The following is a 15,983-nucleotide window of genomic DNA, read 5'->3' as shown; positions in this document are numbered from 1 at the left end:
TTGATAGTCATCATCATTCATTGGGTTTCTTTCACTTTCAACTAGTACTCTGGTCTAGGTTGCTTGCCTAGAGGGGTGACCCAGAGCTGCTTCCTTAGAGGGTGTTAGTCTGCAGTTGCTGTGCCTTTTTCAGGTCATGGATGCGGCAACTGACCATTCATAGTTATCACTGGGCATTGAATTACCGAGAGATGCCCCATGATTCTCCTGAGTTCCAGATATATTGCTTTCTACCCTTATTGTGTAGTAGCAACCCCAAGTCCTAATGCTAATCAAGGCAATTACCACTGCTTCTTTGGCACTTCTTTCTTTACTGCTGGTCCACTGGCATGAGGAGCTAAAACTGCTAAGTGGGGACCACAACTTCAAATATGATGAAATTTTTACTGTGCCCCCTGGAGGAAGTGTTTTCCTCTCCCACTTTTTTTTCAGAGATGGTAAATACAGATTTTCATAATCAGGTCACTAAGATTGATAATGAGAGAGCCAGTCCAACATATACCCCTTTGTTCATGGACCGGCGTATTTTAAGGACACAGGTCCATGAGGCATGTTAAGGACGCAGAAATACATTGATTCAGCACATATACCGTATGTAAGGAACAACACTATAACCCCATAAAGTATTTTCCCTAAGCTGGCGCCTTAGCTGAACTTTTACTTGGTTGTTTCACTGTTACGTCAGACCAACTACTCCTAGGTGATGGGTTATATTTACCAATGAATCATGTGGTGATGAGTCTATTGCCTACTTTCCTTCACTATAAAACAGGGCCCTTAACCTGAGACAGTATGTAAGAGATGAACATGCTGTGAGACATCAGATAATAGTACTGGTGAAGATTATGCAATCAGAGAATGCAAATCTATCAAATCATCGATTTTAGTGAAAAGAAACTGCTGCCTCCTCCAAGATACAAGATATCCAATGTGGTCAATCAGCCATCAGGTAGGTGGCAGGTCTCTCTGGAGAATGATGCCATATCAAAGGCTCTGCAACACTCTCTGAGGCTAGAAATACAAGTATTAAGTCAACCTTGTTGAGAAGAAGTCAGTGTAGTTGAGCCCACACAAAACTCTCATCCATGCCACATGGCCAACATCTTTGGGCTCACCTGGCAAATTCTAGGATGGCCAAGGAGAGAGGCAAGGGTGGAGGGGATGTGGGGAGAGTAGTGGTGATGGTGGTTTTTAAGTCTCTTCTGAAGGATATTAATGTAAGACTCAGTGGTCTGCTCACAGAAGTAGATCCACATAACTCTTCACCAAAACTTCTGGTCTTATTCCTTCCTAGCCATTGATTAATTGACCAAGTCATGGTTCATGGCCCAGAAATTAGCATGTGAAGGTATCTTGGGCTACACCGCTACAGGAAATCATGGCCAAGTGTACCACTTTTAGCTCTGTTCACTGAGAGCATTTGCCTTCACTCTTTCGACTTTCAGGACCATCCCTGAAAGGTCTGTAATCAGGAGCAGTCCTTTTCTGGCATGCCCCAGCAAATCACTGAACCATCAGTGAACGAGCCGAATCTTTTCATCTGCCATCAGTTGTTCATAGGGACCCCTTCAAGATACCGTAGAATAAGCTGCATTGGTGGGTGACGTGAGAGTCTGGGACACCTGTCTTTGTAATTTACTCATGCCTCCTAAATGATTATTTTCATCAGACTTGCAGTGCCTACTCAGTCTTATGACTCAATGGATATGTAACGATTCAGCGAAATCAGTTCACGATAGGCAGCTACACTCACATGGTCTCTTGATGTCCTGTGGTTAAACATTGTCTCTACCAAAGTCTGGTAGCAGGCCAGGAAATATTTTTCAAATTGAGAGTGTCTCTCCAGCACAGAAGTCATAGCCCTGCTTTAAAACCTAGAAATCTGCACAAGACTGTCCACTGGAATTTAGCAGTCTACACAGTGTCCTCACCATAGGCATAGACACCTTGGGCACTATCATATCGGCTGGTCAAATGGCTGACACACCAGAACGGCGGGCATCACAGCCTAGATCAGCTGCCAACCCTCTGTTCCACGATCCTAGTCAAACCAGTGGAGAAGGCAATGGCAACCCACTCGAGTATTCTTGCCTGGAAAATCCCATGGACAGAGGAGCCTAGTGGGCTACACTCCATAGGGTTGCAAAGAGTCAGGCATGACTGAGCACAACACAAGTCAAAACTGGAAGTCTTCTGAGTCACCTGATAAAGGTTAAAGCAACATCCCCAAGTGCGAGAAATGCTATTAATACCATCAAAATACAGCCAAGTGTTGTGCCCCTTTCTCAGCAGTGAGAGGTATGAGGAGCAACAATTTGTGCTTTCCCTTAGAAGGAATGTCTTCTCTAGGACAAGGGGTGGCTAAAACTGTCCACAGGCCAAATACAATCCCCCTCCTATTTTTGTAAATGAAGTTCTACTGGAACACAGCCACATCCATTTGTTTTCCTATTGTCTATGGCTGACTTCACACTATAGTGGCAAAACTGAGTATGGCGATAGGTACCTTATGTCCTGCAAGGGTTAAAATATTCATTAACCATCCCTTTAAAGATAAACTTAGCCAACTCCTGCTCTAAGATAAGAGGGTCCCTAAAATACTTCACCAAGTAGCAGACACCTGAAACTTCATGAAGTTTATCTCCCATCAAGTATTTAGACTACTTGACATTTCCTGCTCATGGGTCTATGAGCAGAAGGCCACTAATACAGTGAATGGGGCTTCCCTGGTGCTCAGGATCCCTGGGTCAGGAAGATCCCCTGGAGAAGGAAGTGGCAACCGCTGCAGTATTCCTGCCTGGGAAGTCCCATGGACAGAGGAGCCTGGTGGCCCACATTCCATGGGGTCACAAAGGAGCTGGACATGATTCAGAGACTAAACAACAATATAGTGAACATCAGGATACTCCGCAAAATTCTTGCAGACTGTATACCAAGTCTACCCTGGTGGCTCAGACAGTAAAGCGTCTGCCTGCAATGCGGAAGACCTGGTTTCAATCCCCGGGTGGGGAAGATGCCCTGGAGAAGGAAATGGCACCCCACTCCAGTATTCTTGCCTGGAAAATCCCATGGACGGAGGAGCCTGGTAGGCTACAGTCCATGGGGTCGCAAAGAGTCAGACATGACTGAGCGACTTCACTTTCTTTTCATATACTAAGTCAGAGAAAAGCAGAGCCAATTAACTTGGCCCAGAGGCAAAAGAGTGAGTATGTGCCTCTGCCTTTGCATGAGTGCAGGTCTGTATTCAGCCCATTCTATGACTGGGAACTACATTTTCTGGAATCCCCTTTCCTATATGGTTCCAGGTTAGAATCTGCCAAATAAGAGAATTCACACAAGATTTGGAAGGTACAGGCAAAGTAGAAACCATTATTCCCTAGTGATTGCAGCCAAACACATGGCTAGAAAAGAATGTCACAGAAGCTTCACATAAACTCTTGAGAAGTGCCCCCTGTGCCACTTCGACTGAGAGGACTGGAGCTTCCCCGAGGCTTCTGGGACTGGCAGCGGTTTCCAGGCAGGCTTTGGAGAACCATGCAGTGCTTGAAGAAGAGATCTGGTGTGTGAGCTTCTCTGACCTTCAGCAACAGTTGCCTTGATTTCCACTCCCCCAGCTTGACTGGCTCTTTCCACAGTTGGGTAAGCTCCTAATTCTGTATTGAAGCTTTTATTCCCAGAATACATCGAATTGCGTCTATCTTCCTAACTAAGCTCTAAAAGTCTTCAATGCTGCAAATAGTTCTGGAATTTGTTTTGCAATCTGTTTGGATGCAAAAGTAGTAATGACCTCATTGATATTGGAAAAGGGGACACTACTAGCAGTCCTTGGCATGCAGTTACTTAAATGATCACCGGTAAGGTATTCAGTTTTTTACATCAAGTATGATATTAACTGTGGGGACGTTTTTGTAGCTGGCCCTTGTCTGATTAAGGAAAGTGAAGTGAAAGTGAAATCGCTCAGTCGTGTCCGACTCTTTGCAACCCCGTGGACTGTAGCCCACCAGGTTCCTCCATCCATGGGATTCTCCAGGAAAGAATACTGGAGTAGGGTGCCATTTCCTTCTCCAAGGAAATCTCCCCAACACAGGGATCAAACCCTGGTCTCCCGCATTGCAGGCAGACGCTTTAACCTCTGAGCCACCAGGGAAGTCCCTGACAATTTCTGGCTTTTTGAGTGATTTTATCATGAAAAGATATAAGGTTTTGAACTGTGCTTTTTTTTTTTCTCCTGTTTTTATTTAGATGATTAAGTACTATTTGTCCATTTTTCTGCTAATGTTGTGTATTACATAAATTTCAGGGTATTAAATCCACTTTCCATCCCTGGGATAAACTTCACTTGGCCATGTTGTATAAGCCTTTTTAAATGTAGCCGAATACCATTTGGTAGTATTCTGTTAAGGACTTTTTACATTTATATTCATTAAGGATATTGTCCTAAGGTTTTCTGTGTTTATGATGTCTTCTGTGCGGCTCTGGTATAAGAGTAACACTGCCTCATAGAATGAAGTAGAAAGTGTCCCATCCTCTCTTATTTTTTGAGAGATTTTGTGAAAAATTGGTAAATATTCTCCATTAAACAATAGAATTTACCAGTGGGAAAAAAATCACCTATAATTGGCTAAAGTCAATGGCCTATAGAAGTCAAAGCTTTGGAAGACCGAGTAGTTACAGTAACAGGATGTTCTGGAATACTCCCTCCAAGGTGAAGCATAGTGATTGCATTAGGCACCTTCAGTCACAAAGAAAGAAGCACATCTTTGCATTGGGCAGGCAACTGGACAGGCTGGTTAGCCCACAAGGCTGCCACAGGGAGGCAGTGTGGTATCTTGCAAAGTTCTTAGGCTTCGGACAAGTCCAAGCGGATCCTGAGCCAATCTCCTCATATGTAAAACGATCATAAAAAACTTCTTCATAAGGTTACGGTGACTATACAATGAGCTAACATGTGAGAAAGCCCTTTCAAGCACACATCCTTGGGTGTGGCCCCCATCACTTTGCAATGTGATGCCAGTCCAATGACAACACTTTCATCGACAGAATAAAAACAGCCCCACAAGGATGGCAACAATTCTAATTTTTGCTAGCGTGTGTAGATACAGAAGCACCTGCTGCTGCTGCTAAGTCGCTTCAGTCGTGTCCGACTCTGTGCGACCCCACAGACGTGCCTATGAAACACTAATGCAGAGTTTAAAGAAGAATGCAACACCCTCCTAACTAGCACTCAAGTCAGAAACAGAATGTGGCCACTTACCTGCAAGATGACACCAGATGAGAGGCAGATGCAGGCAGAAATCAACGGAGCTTCTACCCAGAGCCCTCAGTGGAATAGCCTCGCATGCAGTGAGATTGAGTGCGCACTAACTTTCCCTGAACCTCTAAACTCTGAAAGGACGAGTTGGGGTTGTTCCAAGCTCATCCCACCCCCACTTCTGAGACAGGCAAGTTGTCAACTCTCCTCCTTGTCGGGACAAGTCACACTGAGAACACCAGAGGGCAGCCACTCCCCGCAGATGGTGGTGCCTGGGAAAAACAACAGCAGAAACCAGGGTGCAGTGGGCCACCGTCTCCCAGAGCCCTTCTGGTCCTCCTCCTGCTCAGGCCTGTGCCACACAGCAGAGTGGTGCAGTGTGAAGACCCATGGTGTTGCTAACTGGGAGACCTGGGCTTGAATCCAACTTTGCCACTTCCTATCTGTGACCTTGAGCAAGTGACCTTACCTCTCCAAGTCAATTTCCTCACCTAGAAAAAAAGGGCACAAAAATAACCTGCTTCATAGGGTTACTCTATGACAAGTGAGATGGGTGGGTCCAAATACTGTCCAAAACAGTCATTGTTCTTGGGCATCATAACTGTTCATCTACCTACATTCTCACCAGAGTCCTGGCAGGCAGAGTGGATAAATGTGATTCTCATTTTTCAGATAAAGAAATTGAGACTTAAAGGAACTATCTGACCTGCAGGATAATGATGGCCAGAGTCACTTGATTTTTCTCAGCCTCTCTTTCTACTATTTCACAGTGATGGCAGCTGGCCTGAAGAGTTCAGTTCAGTTCAGTCACTCAGCCGTGTCCGACTCTTTGTGATCCCATGGACTGCAGCACACCAGGCTTCCTTGTCCATCACCAACTCCCAGAGCTTACTCAAACTCATGTCCATCGAGTCGGTGATGCCATCCAACCATCTCATCCTCTGTCATCCCCTTCTCCTGCCTTCAATCTTTCCCAGCATCAGGGTCTTTTCAAATGAGTTAGTTCTTCCCATCAGGTGGCCAAAGTATTGGAGTTTCAGCATCAGTCCTTCCAATGAATAGTCAGGGCTGCTCTTCTTTATGATGGACTGGTTGGATCTCCTTGCAGTCCAAGAGACTCTCAACAGTTTCCTCCAATACCACAGTTCAAAAGCATCAGTTCTTTGGCGCTCACCCTTCCTTATAGTCCAACTCTCACATCCATACATGACTACTGGAAAAGCCATAGCTTTGACTAGATGGACCTCTGTTGGCAAAGTAATGTCTCTGCTTTTCAATATGCTGCCTAAGTTGGTCATAGCTTTTCTTCCCAGGACCAAGCATCTTTTAATTTCAAGGCTGCAGTCACCATCTGCAGTGACTTTGGAGCCCAAATAAATAAAATCTGTCACTGTTTTGTTTCCCCATCTATTTGCCATGAAGTGATGGCACCAGATGCCATGATCTTTTGTTTTCTGAATGTTGAGTTTTAAGCCAACTTTTTCACTCTCCTGTTTCACTTTCATCAAGAGGCTTTTTAGTTCTTCTTTGCTTTCTGCCATAAAGGTGGTATCATCTCCATATCTGAGGTTATTGATATTTCTCCCAGCAATCTTGATTCCATCTTGTGCTTCATCCATCCCAGCATTTCACATGATGTACTCCAATTTAAGTTAAATAAGCAGGAAGACAATATACAGCTGATGTACAGCTTGATGTACTCCTATCCTAATTTGGAACCAGTCTGTTGTTCCATGTACAGTTCTAACTGTTGCTTCTTGAACTGCATACAGATTTCTCAAGAGACAGTAAGGTGGTCTGTTATTCCCATCTCTTTAAGAATTTTCCACAGTTTGTTGTGATCCACACAGTCAAAGGCTTTGGAGTAGTCAATAAAGCAGAAGTAGATGTTTTTCTGAAACTTTCTTGCTTTTTATGTGACCCAATAGATGTTGGCAATTTGATCTCTGATTCTTCTGCCTTTTCTAAGTCTAGCTTGAACATCTGGAAGTCCATGATTCACGTACTGTTGAAGCCTGGCTTAGAGGATTTTGAGCATTTCTTTGCTAGCATGTGAGATGAGTGCAATTGTGTGGTAGTTTGAACATTCTTTGGCATTGCCTTTCTTTGGGATTGAATTGAAAACTGACCTTTTCCAGTCCTGTGGCTGCTGCTGAGTTTTCAAAATGTGCTGGCATATTGAGTGCAGCACTTTCACAGCATCATCTTTTAGGATTTGAAGTAGCTCAACTGGAATCCCATCACCTCCACTAGCTTTATTCATAGGGATGCTTCCTAAGGCCCACTTGACTTCAAATTCCAGGATGTCTGGCTCTAGGTGAGTGATCACACCATCTTGGTTATCTGGGTCATGAAGATCTTTTTTGTATAGTTCTTCTGTGGATTCTTGCCACCTCTTCTTAATAGCTTCTGCTTCTGTTAGGTCCATACCATTTCTGTCCTTTATTGAGTCCATCTTTGCATGAAATATTCCCCTGGTATCTCTGATTTTCTTGAAGAGATCTCTAGTCTTTCCCATTCTGTTTTTTCCCTCTATTTCTTTGCATTGATCGCTGAGGAAGGCTTTCTTATCGTTCCTTGCTATTTATTCTTTGGAACTCTGCGTTCAAATGAGTATATCTTTCCTCTTCCCCTTTGCCTTTAGCTTCTTTTCTCAGCTATTTGTAAGGCCTCCTCAGACAACCATTTTGCCTTTTTGCATTTCTTTTTCTTGGGGATGGTCTTGATCACTGCCTCCTGTACAATGTCATGAACCTCCATCCATAGTTCTTTAGGCACTCTGTCTATCAGATCTAATCCCTTGCGTCTGTTTGTCATTTCCACCCTGAAGAGACTTGCTCCTAAAACCCGTTTGTGATTCTGGTACTCTGAGGTCCAGAGAGGGCAAGTATATTCCCCAAGACTACATGGCGAGCAGGGGGCCCATCTGGCCCTCAAGGAGCCAGTCCTGTGGGCTCCTGGTCTGCTGTCCAGCTGCAGCCCAGACACTCTGATTAGACAGTCTCATTGTTCTGTCCTGATTGATTGTCAGAGGATCCCAGCCTTCTCCTGACTTCCTGACCAGTCTATGAGCTGGAAGAGAAAAGAAGTCTTTGGACTATATATTACTATGGAAAATCATCCATGACATGTTGCTAAATGAAACAATTCAGTTCAGTTTCAGTTCCTCAGCCGTGTCCAACTCTTTGCGACCCCATAGATAACAGGACGCTAGGCTTCCCTGTTCATCACCAACTCCCAGAGTTTACTTAAACTCACACCTATTGAGTCGGGGATGCCATCCAACCATCTCATCTTCTGTCGTCCCCTTCTCTTCCTGCCTTCAATCTTTCCCAGTGCCAGGGTCTTTTCAAATGTGTCAGTTCTTTCTATCAGGTGGCCAAAGTATTGGAGTTTCAGCTTCAACATCAGTCTTTCCAATGAATATTCAGGACTGATCTCCTTAATGATGGACTGGTTGGATCTCCTTGCTGTCCAAGGGAGTCTCAAGAGTCTTCTCCAACACCACAGTTCAAAAGCACCAATTCTTCAGTGCTCAGCTTTCTTTATAGTCCAACTCTCACATCCACACATGGCTACTAGAAAACCCATGGCCTTGACTAGATGGACTTTTGTTGGCAAAATAATATCTCTGCTTTTTAATATGCTGTCTAGGTTGGTCATAACTTTTCTTCCAAGGAGTAAGTGTCTTTTAATTTCAAGGCTACAGTCACCATCTGCAGTGATTTTGGAGCCCAAATAAATAAAGTCTGTCACTGTTTCCATTGTTTCCCCATCTATTTGCCATGAAGCGATGGCACCAGATGCCATAATCTTAGTTTTCTGAATATTGAATTTTAAGTCAACTTTTTCACTCTCCTCTTTCACTTTCATCTAGAGGCTCTTTAGTTCTTCTTCACTTTCTGCCATAAGTGTGGTGTCATCTGCACTCAATGAAACTATGAACCATGCCAGGTAGGGCCACCCAAGAGGGATGAACCATGGTGGAGAGTTCTGACAAGGCGTGATCCACTGGAGAAGGGAATGGCAAACCACTTCAGTATTCTTGCCTTGAGGACCCCATGAACAGTATGAAAAGGCAAAAAAAAAAAAAAAATGAAACAAGTGATCTACAAAACAGTAAGTACCTGACCCCTGTGTCTATTTTGTGTATCCACAGAGGGGAAAGTGGACAGTCATAACATGCTGTGCTGTGCTTAGTCATGCCAGATTCTTGTGACCCCATGAGCTGTAGCCCACCAGGCTCCTTAATCCATGGGGATTCTCCAAGGAAAAATTCTGGACTGGGTTGCTATGTCCCCCTCCGGGGAATCTTCCCAATCCAGGAATCGAACCCAGGCCTCCTGCACTGCAGGTGGATTCTTTCCCATCTAAGCCACCAGGGAAGCCCAAGAATACTGGAGTGGGTAGCCTATCCCTTCTCCAGGGGATCTTCCTGACTCAGGAATCAAACTGGGGTCTCCTGCATTACAGGCAGATTCTTTACCTACTGAGCTACCAGGGAAGCCCAGATGGTGATATACGTAATGGTAAATATGCTTATCTCTAGGTGGTAGAATTACAGGTAAGCTTTGTATTTTCCCCTTGTATCTTTGTGCATGTGTTTCTAGGTTTATCCAATAAGCATATCTTATTTTTGTGATCAAAACAAGTGTGTGTGTTGTTGTTGTTTAGTTAGTAAGTTGTGTCCACTTCTTTTGCGACCCCATGGACTACAGCCCACTGGGCTCCTCTGTTCATGGGATTTCCCTGGCAAGGATATTGGGGTGGGTTGCCATTTCCTGCTCCAGGGATGTGTGTATTATACTATTGTAATTGTCCATTTTTAAAAATTGCTATGTGAAGAGTCAGGGATCTTGGGCTATCTTCCACATTAATTTACTGTGTCTTTGTACAAGTCTCTTAAGCCCCAGGAGCCTCAGCTCCTCCAACTGAAACATAAGAAGGACCCCCTGCCCCTTTCACACAGAGGCCCAGGGCCTTCCTGGTCTGGTTGCCTGGTCACATGGCTCCCTCTTCTCCTCAAACAAGCTTCCAGGCAGGATGACATCTGCCTCTGTCTCCATCTCCCTCACTCTATTCATTAATCCCTCACCTCCCTGTAGCTTGGGTTTTGCCCCCTATTCTCCAGCCCACATTCTCCGTTCTGGTGATGGTGGCCTCCTCACTGCCAAAACCAATGGCCTCCAAGCCTCAATCTGCATCCCTGCTCTCTCTCTCCCCACACCCCTGCCCAATCCCCCAGCATGGGGCTCTCCTGATCCACCTTCCACCTCGGAGCATGATCGTCCCTCGCCCTCTCGGCCTAAAGCTCACCTCAGTTTCTTCATCCCTCTGGTTGCTGCTTCTCCCAGGGGTCTGCTGCGATCCGAGGCCCCCCTCTCTATCTTTGGCCTCCCTGGGATGACCTCGCCCATACCATGGGCCTATCAAGTAGCCTCCATACCATCTCCAGCCCAAACCTGGCCCCTGAGCTCCAGGTCTGATAGCAAATCCCCATGGGGCCCACCTCACCCTCCACACAGCTGGGCCCCTTCTTCCCTCCGTTCCCACCCACATCTCACGAACCTCCTCCATCGCCCACGCTGCAAATAGCTTCCCAGGTGCTGGCCACTCAGAACCGCAAATGTACAGCCTGGACTCTGCCTCTCCTCCTCTCTGGCCACACAGAGTTGTCCCCAGGTCTTGGTCAGCTCGCCTCTAAGGACTTCTCCCACCTACCCTTCTCCCGAGCCCTGATGAAGGCCTCACCGCCACTCCCACAACAGTGAAGCCATGCTTGACGGCTCGCTCACACCCCACAGCTCACCCTGCAAGTGTTCTGCACACCTTCCTGCAACAGCCCAGACCCTCTGAGCACTCCACCTGGGCCCCTCTCTCATTCAGAAGACATCACCATGGCCCTCCATACCGCTCATCTGCAGGGCACCCCTGAACGTCCCACTGGTCTCCAAGCCTTCACTCTCTTTCCCTCCAGCCTGGCCCCAAATGCAGGTTATATCATCAGTATCATTATAACTATTACTGAGTGTTTAGTGTGTGTCAGACACTGAGGGCTTTACCGGTACTCTCATTTATTCATGTGTTCCTCACAACAACTGCCTAAGGAAAATACCTACTGTTGTTATCTCCATTCCAAAGATGAGGAAAGTCAGGTATATAGAGTTGAAGTAACCCACTCACGGTGGTATAGTTAACTATACACCTTACTAAAGTCTTGGAACTGGGATTTGGATACAGAGTCTGATCTGACTGCAGAGCACCTGCCTTTAACCACCATAAGTGAAGTCACTCAGTCGTGTCCGACTCTTTGCGACCCGGTGGACTGTAGTCCACCAGGCTCCTCTGTCCATGGGATTCTCCAGGCAAGAATACTGGAGTGGGTTACCATTTCCTTCTCCAGGGGATCTTCCCAACCCAGGGATCGAACCCAGGTCTCTTGCATTGCAGGCAGACGCTTTAACCTCTGAGCCACCAGGGAAGCCCATTGACCTCTTCTGCCAGAAACATCTAGAGGATAAAGTTCACGTGCCTTTGGGGACCCTCAGACACATCTTTTTCAGTCCTGTCACCTACCGTGCCCAACTGGTGCTTCCTAGCTTTCCATCCTGACTGCCCTCCTTACCTGTTCACTTCCACATTTCAACTCATGTCTTTTTGCCACTGAGTGTTGGTGTGGCTTGACCCCATCTCCAAACGTCAAAGCCCTCCCATCCTTCAAGGCCATCTCAAAAGCTTCTCCCTCCATGCTAAGCAGGTCATGTTGAAAAGCAGCTATGATGGGGGACTGGCCAGCAACTGAGAGACAGGGGACCTGAAAGCCTGATCTTTGCCATTCCAGAAGGTAAGGGGGCGGGCTGGGGGTGGGCTGGAGACCTCACACCACGCCTCACTTTTCTCATGAATAAGATTGTGGGGGTGGGCCGGTGGCGGTCAGGGGGAGGGGTGGAAGGGAGCGGGTCGGGGCGGGTGGCTTCCCTGGTGGCTCAGTGGTAAAATATCCGCCTGCCAATGCAGCAGACACGGGTTTGATCCCTGGTCCTGAAAGATCCCACATGCCTTAAAGCAACTAAGCTACTGAGCCCATACTCTAGAGCTTGGGAGCTACAACTACTGAGACCAAGGGCCACAACTATGGGAGCCGTCTTGCCTGGAGCCTGTGCTCTGCAACAAAAGAAGCCACCAGAATATTCTTATTCAGCATCTTCAGAATATTCTCATGCACCACAACTAAAGAGTAGCTCCCACGAGTTGCAACTGAAGAAAAGCCCTTGCAGCAACTGAGACCCAGCACAGTCAAAAGCAGATAAATAAAAGGTTGCCAGGATAAGACAAGACCATCCTTGGGGGCCCACCTTGCTCTAACAGTCTGAGGCCCTCTGCGTTCACGGCCCCTGGAATGGTGGTGAAGTTGCTCTCTTTAAATCCCTCTAACACTCACACAATGGAGAGAATGTCAGAGCTGGGAAGGGCTTCAGAGAAAAATAATCCCACCCCTGCTCCCTCCCCCTACCCCCACTCCAAGGGATGCTTAGGCCCAGAGAAGGGCAGAGGCCTGGCTAGCCATCGGGGAGTGGTGGAAGGGAGGCAGCGTTCCCTGCTTAACACAGGACCCATCTCAGCAGGTCCCCAGCCCTGCAGAGAAAGGAGGGGAGGAGCCTGGAAGGGCAAAAGCAGCTGAACCTGGCTCTGGGCCGGCTTGGCCTGCCCATCCCCAGGAGGCCTCAGTAGTTTTCCATCCCCAGCAGGCCTGTAGCCTAGGACATGTGCTCCCCTCTCCCCTTACCCCCCACATTCCTCCGCACACTCAGGCAGCAAAGTGGCATTCAGGGCCTGATGGGGAGGGCCAGCAGGGAGGCCCACACACAAAGACTCACAGATACCAGTAAAGCCACAAACATGTAGATCCAGAAAGATAACACACATCCAGATGAGACAAAAGGATCCAGACGCAAACAACACATGCCGAAACAATATGCCCACCCGCCAGACACGTAGACCCATTCTCAGAGGCACACACAGAGATATGCATCCGTGCGCAGGCACACACAGGCACGTTCACACTCGGAGACTCACGTGCACACTGGGCAGACACCCACCCCCCAGCCCCTGCCATGCTCCCTCCTCCCCCTGAGCTCCCATGCTGCTTGTCTACATCAAATATCAGCTAGGGAAAGGGAGAAAATTCCTGAGCTGCCCCAGTCCTGGGAGACAACAAGCGCTAAACAGAACCCAGAGCCCAGCCAGGCTCCCTCGGCCCAGAGAAGGCGCCAGGTTTTAATTCCAGAGAATTCACCAGACAATCCCCACCCTGTTCCCAGAGGCCAGGGTGAGGTTGGTTCTAGAGCATCACCCCTCCATGACCCTTTCTCCAGCCTCTCAGACTCCATCTGTGTCCCCAGCTGTTAAGGGCAGAGCAGAGGGGGCTCCCAGCAGCGGGACATTTCCCTCCAAGCTCCTCTCCACCCCCACACCTGTCTCCCTCTCTCTGCCCCCTTCAGCCCCACATCCGTCCACTCGGGGATTAACTCCACCTCTTCACTGGATCCATCACACTCAAGAACCCAGAAACACAGCTCCATGACCGGACGGACCCACCATGACCGGACGGACCCACTGGTTTACACCCCGTGGGATGCTCCACGGCTGCCGGGTGGCCAGGGCTCCAGCCCACGGACTGCGTTGCATGCACGTGGTGTCCGGTGCTGTCCGCAGAGGTGGCTCGAGTTCCAGCCTCACCCCAGCTGTCTGGGAACCTTGGACCGGTGGCTTCAACTGTTTTGAGCCTCATTTCCCTCATTTATAGAATGGGGACCATGATGCCTCCCAGCTCTCCACAATGTATGTAGGTTATCACGGGGCCTGATTAAGACACCTGGTTTTAACCAAGAACTAGGCTGTGAGACTAGGCTCTAGTGATGCCAGCGTCAGGGTTCCTGTCTGGGTATGCGGTAACTTTTGCTACCCGGGGTGGGGAGTGAAATACCCTGTCCGTAGCAGACGGCTTCCAGCGGGAGCGCCCGCCACTGGGTTCCGCTCCCCACGAACCCACCTGCCCCCCGGCCCCACTCGACCCGGTTCCCACGCCGTCTGGCCCCTGCCGGCGCGGGCTGTCAGCCGGAAGGGATTTAGGATCAGCTGCGTCGGCACAGAGGCCGCCTTGTCCCGGTGGGGACCTCAGGCCGCAGTCGGGCCGCGCGGTCACGTTGCTCGGCGGCCGCGGTGCCAGCGGCCCCCCCCACCCCGCCCCCCGTCCGACCTGGGGCCGCTTCAAGGGCGGGCGCCGGATTTCCCAGCCCTGCGCCCAACGCCCCGCTGGCAGTTTGGGGGCCTCGCAAGGGGGCACAGTTTCCGCCCAGCGCCAGAGGGGGGCGGCTGGCGGGTCCGCTCCACCCCGCCCACCCGCAGGCAGCCGCTGAAGCCCACTCAAGCTGGGTCCCCGGCCCTCCCGCGCAAAGGGCGCGGGCCTGGCCTCCTTCCCGCTTCTCCCAGGCATCTGGAGGATGACCACAGATTTCCCCAGAAAAAGCCTTGGAACCTGGGACAGGATGAACTCAACTGAAGATGGATTGCTGGACCGCGACAGGGCGCGGGGGCGGGGGCGGGCGGGGGGGCGGTGCAGGGAATGGGGTGCGGATGATGCCTGGCTGTGTGTTCGGTGTTGGGACCGGCTCAGAGCGTGCTGGGTCAGGCTGCTGGATACAGTCACACTGTTCTGGGGCTGAGTTGGAAGCCAATCAGATGTTATCAAGTGCAGGGTTGGGATCTGCTGGGTGTTGGGACCCTCTCTGGATGTGGGATCTTCACTGAATTTCTGGATGCAGTTGTAGGGATTCATTCAGGCCAACTGTGCAATGGAAGCCGATCCAGAGGTATGTGGTCCAGGTGTGGGGGTTGTTTCCCTAGTTTCCCAGTCTGGGTGAGGTGTTCCTCTCTAGGTCAGGTTGTTGGGGCCCTCTCTGGTGTGGCTGTTGCAAAATGTTGGGGAATCTTCTCTGGGTGTCAAGGGTCTGGGTTTGGACACCTGCCCAGGCAGATTAGGTCCACGTGTTATCAGCCACTCTAGATTTGTTTGGACAAAATGTTTAGCCCCAGAGCCTCCCACTGGTCTGAAGGCACACCTCCCGGCTCACCATCCTCCCCAGTTCATCGAGACTTCTGTGGGACTAGTTAATGGAGGGCCTGTGGCAGCTCAGCTTGACACCCCTCTTCAGAACCCAGGAACTGAGGGAGACCTGGACTCCAGTTGGGAAGTGGAACGACGGCAGTCTGTCCAGATGTATGTCCTTTGCCTTCTCTATCTTCATTTCCTCACCAAGAAAATGAAGAGTTGGATTTGATATTCTCTGAGGTCCCCTATACTGCCCTCTCCCTGTTCTTCCCTACACACACACACACACACACACACACACACACGGTGATCTCCCACACCCTACGCACACATGCCCTTACACACACACACACACACACACACACACACACACACACGGTACTCATTCCCATCTCCCCACATTGGTTCACATTGGTCTTCCCGCCCAGAATGTGTTCTCTTTTCCCTCTCTAGCCTCTATGAGAAGGCCTTCCTTACCCCAGCCCCACTTTCCAGCCTGATTCTCCTGACTCTCTCCATTCAGCTAGGAGCTCTCTGAAGGCAGGGCCCTATCTTCTCCTGGCCCGCCACTCTGAAGCCTCGTTCTAGATGAACATGGGGCTCAGGGACTCATTCTCAGCT

The 15,983-nt window shown here is 48.9% G+C and overlaps 1 long non-coding RNA gene across 1 annotated transcript in view; it reads right to left on the bottom strand.

Moving 5' to 3' along the window:
• The window catches only part of LOC138931554 (uncharacterized), a 34,475-nt gene extending 28,956 nt beyond the window's left edge, over nucleotides 1-5,519 (bottom strand). The window contains exon 1 of the long non-coding RNA XR_011446606.1: nucleotides 5,255-5,519. This is a non-coding gene — a long non-coding RNA (uncharacterized lncRNA). The remainder of the gene's footprint in view (nucleotides 1-5,254) is intronic.
• Nucleotides 5,520-15,983: the final 10,464 nt, after the last annotated feature.

The sequence above is a fragment of the Ovis canadensis genome, chromosome 1 (assembly GCF_042477335.2).
Source record: "Ovis canadensis isolate MfBH-ARS-UI-01 breed Bighorn chromosome 1, ARS-UI_OviCan_v2, whole genome shotgun sequence".
Classification (NCBI taxonomy): Eukaryota; Metazoa; Chordata; class Mammalia; order Artiodactyla; family Bovidae; genus Ovis; species Ovis canadensis.
This window is presented reverse-complemented; position numbering and strand designations above follow the sequence as displayed.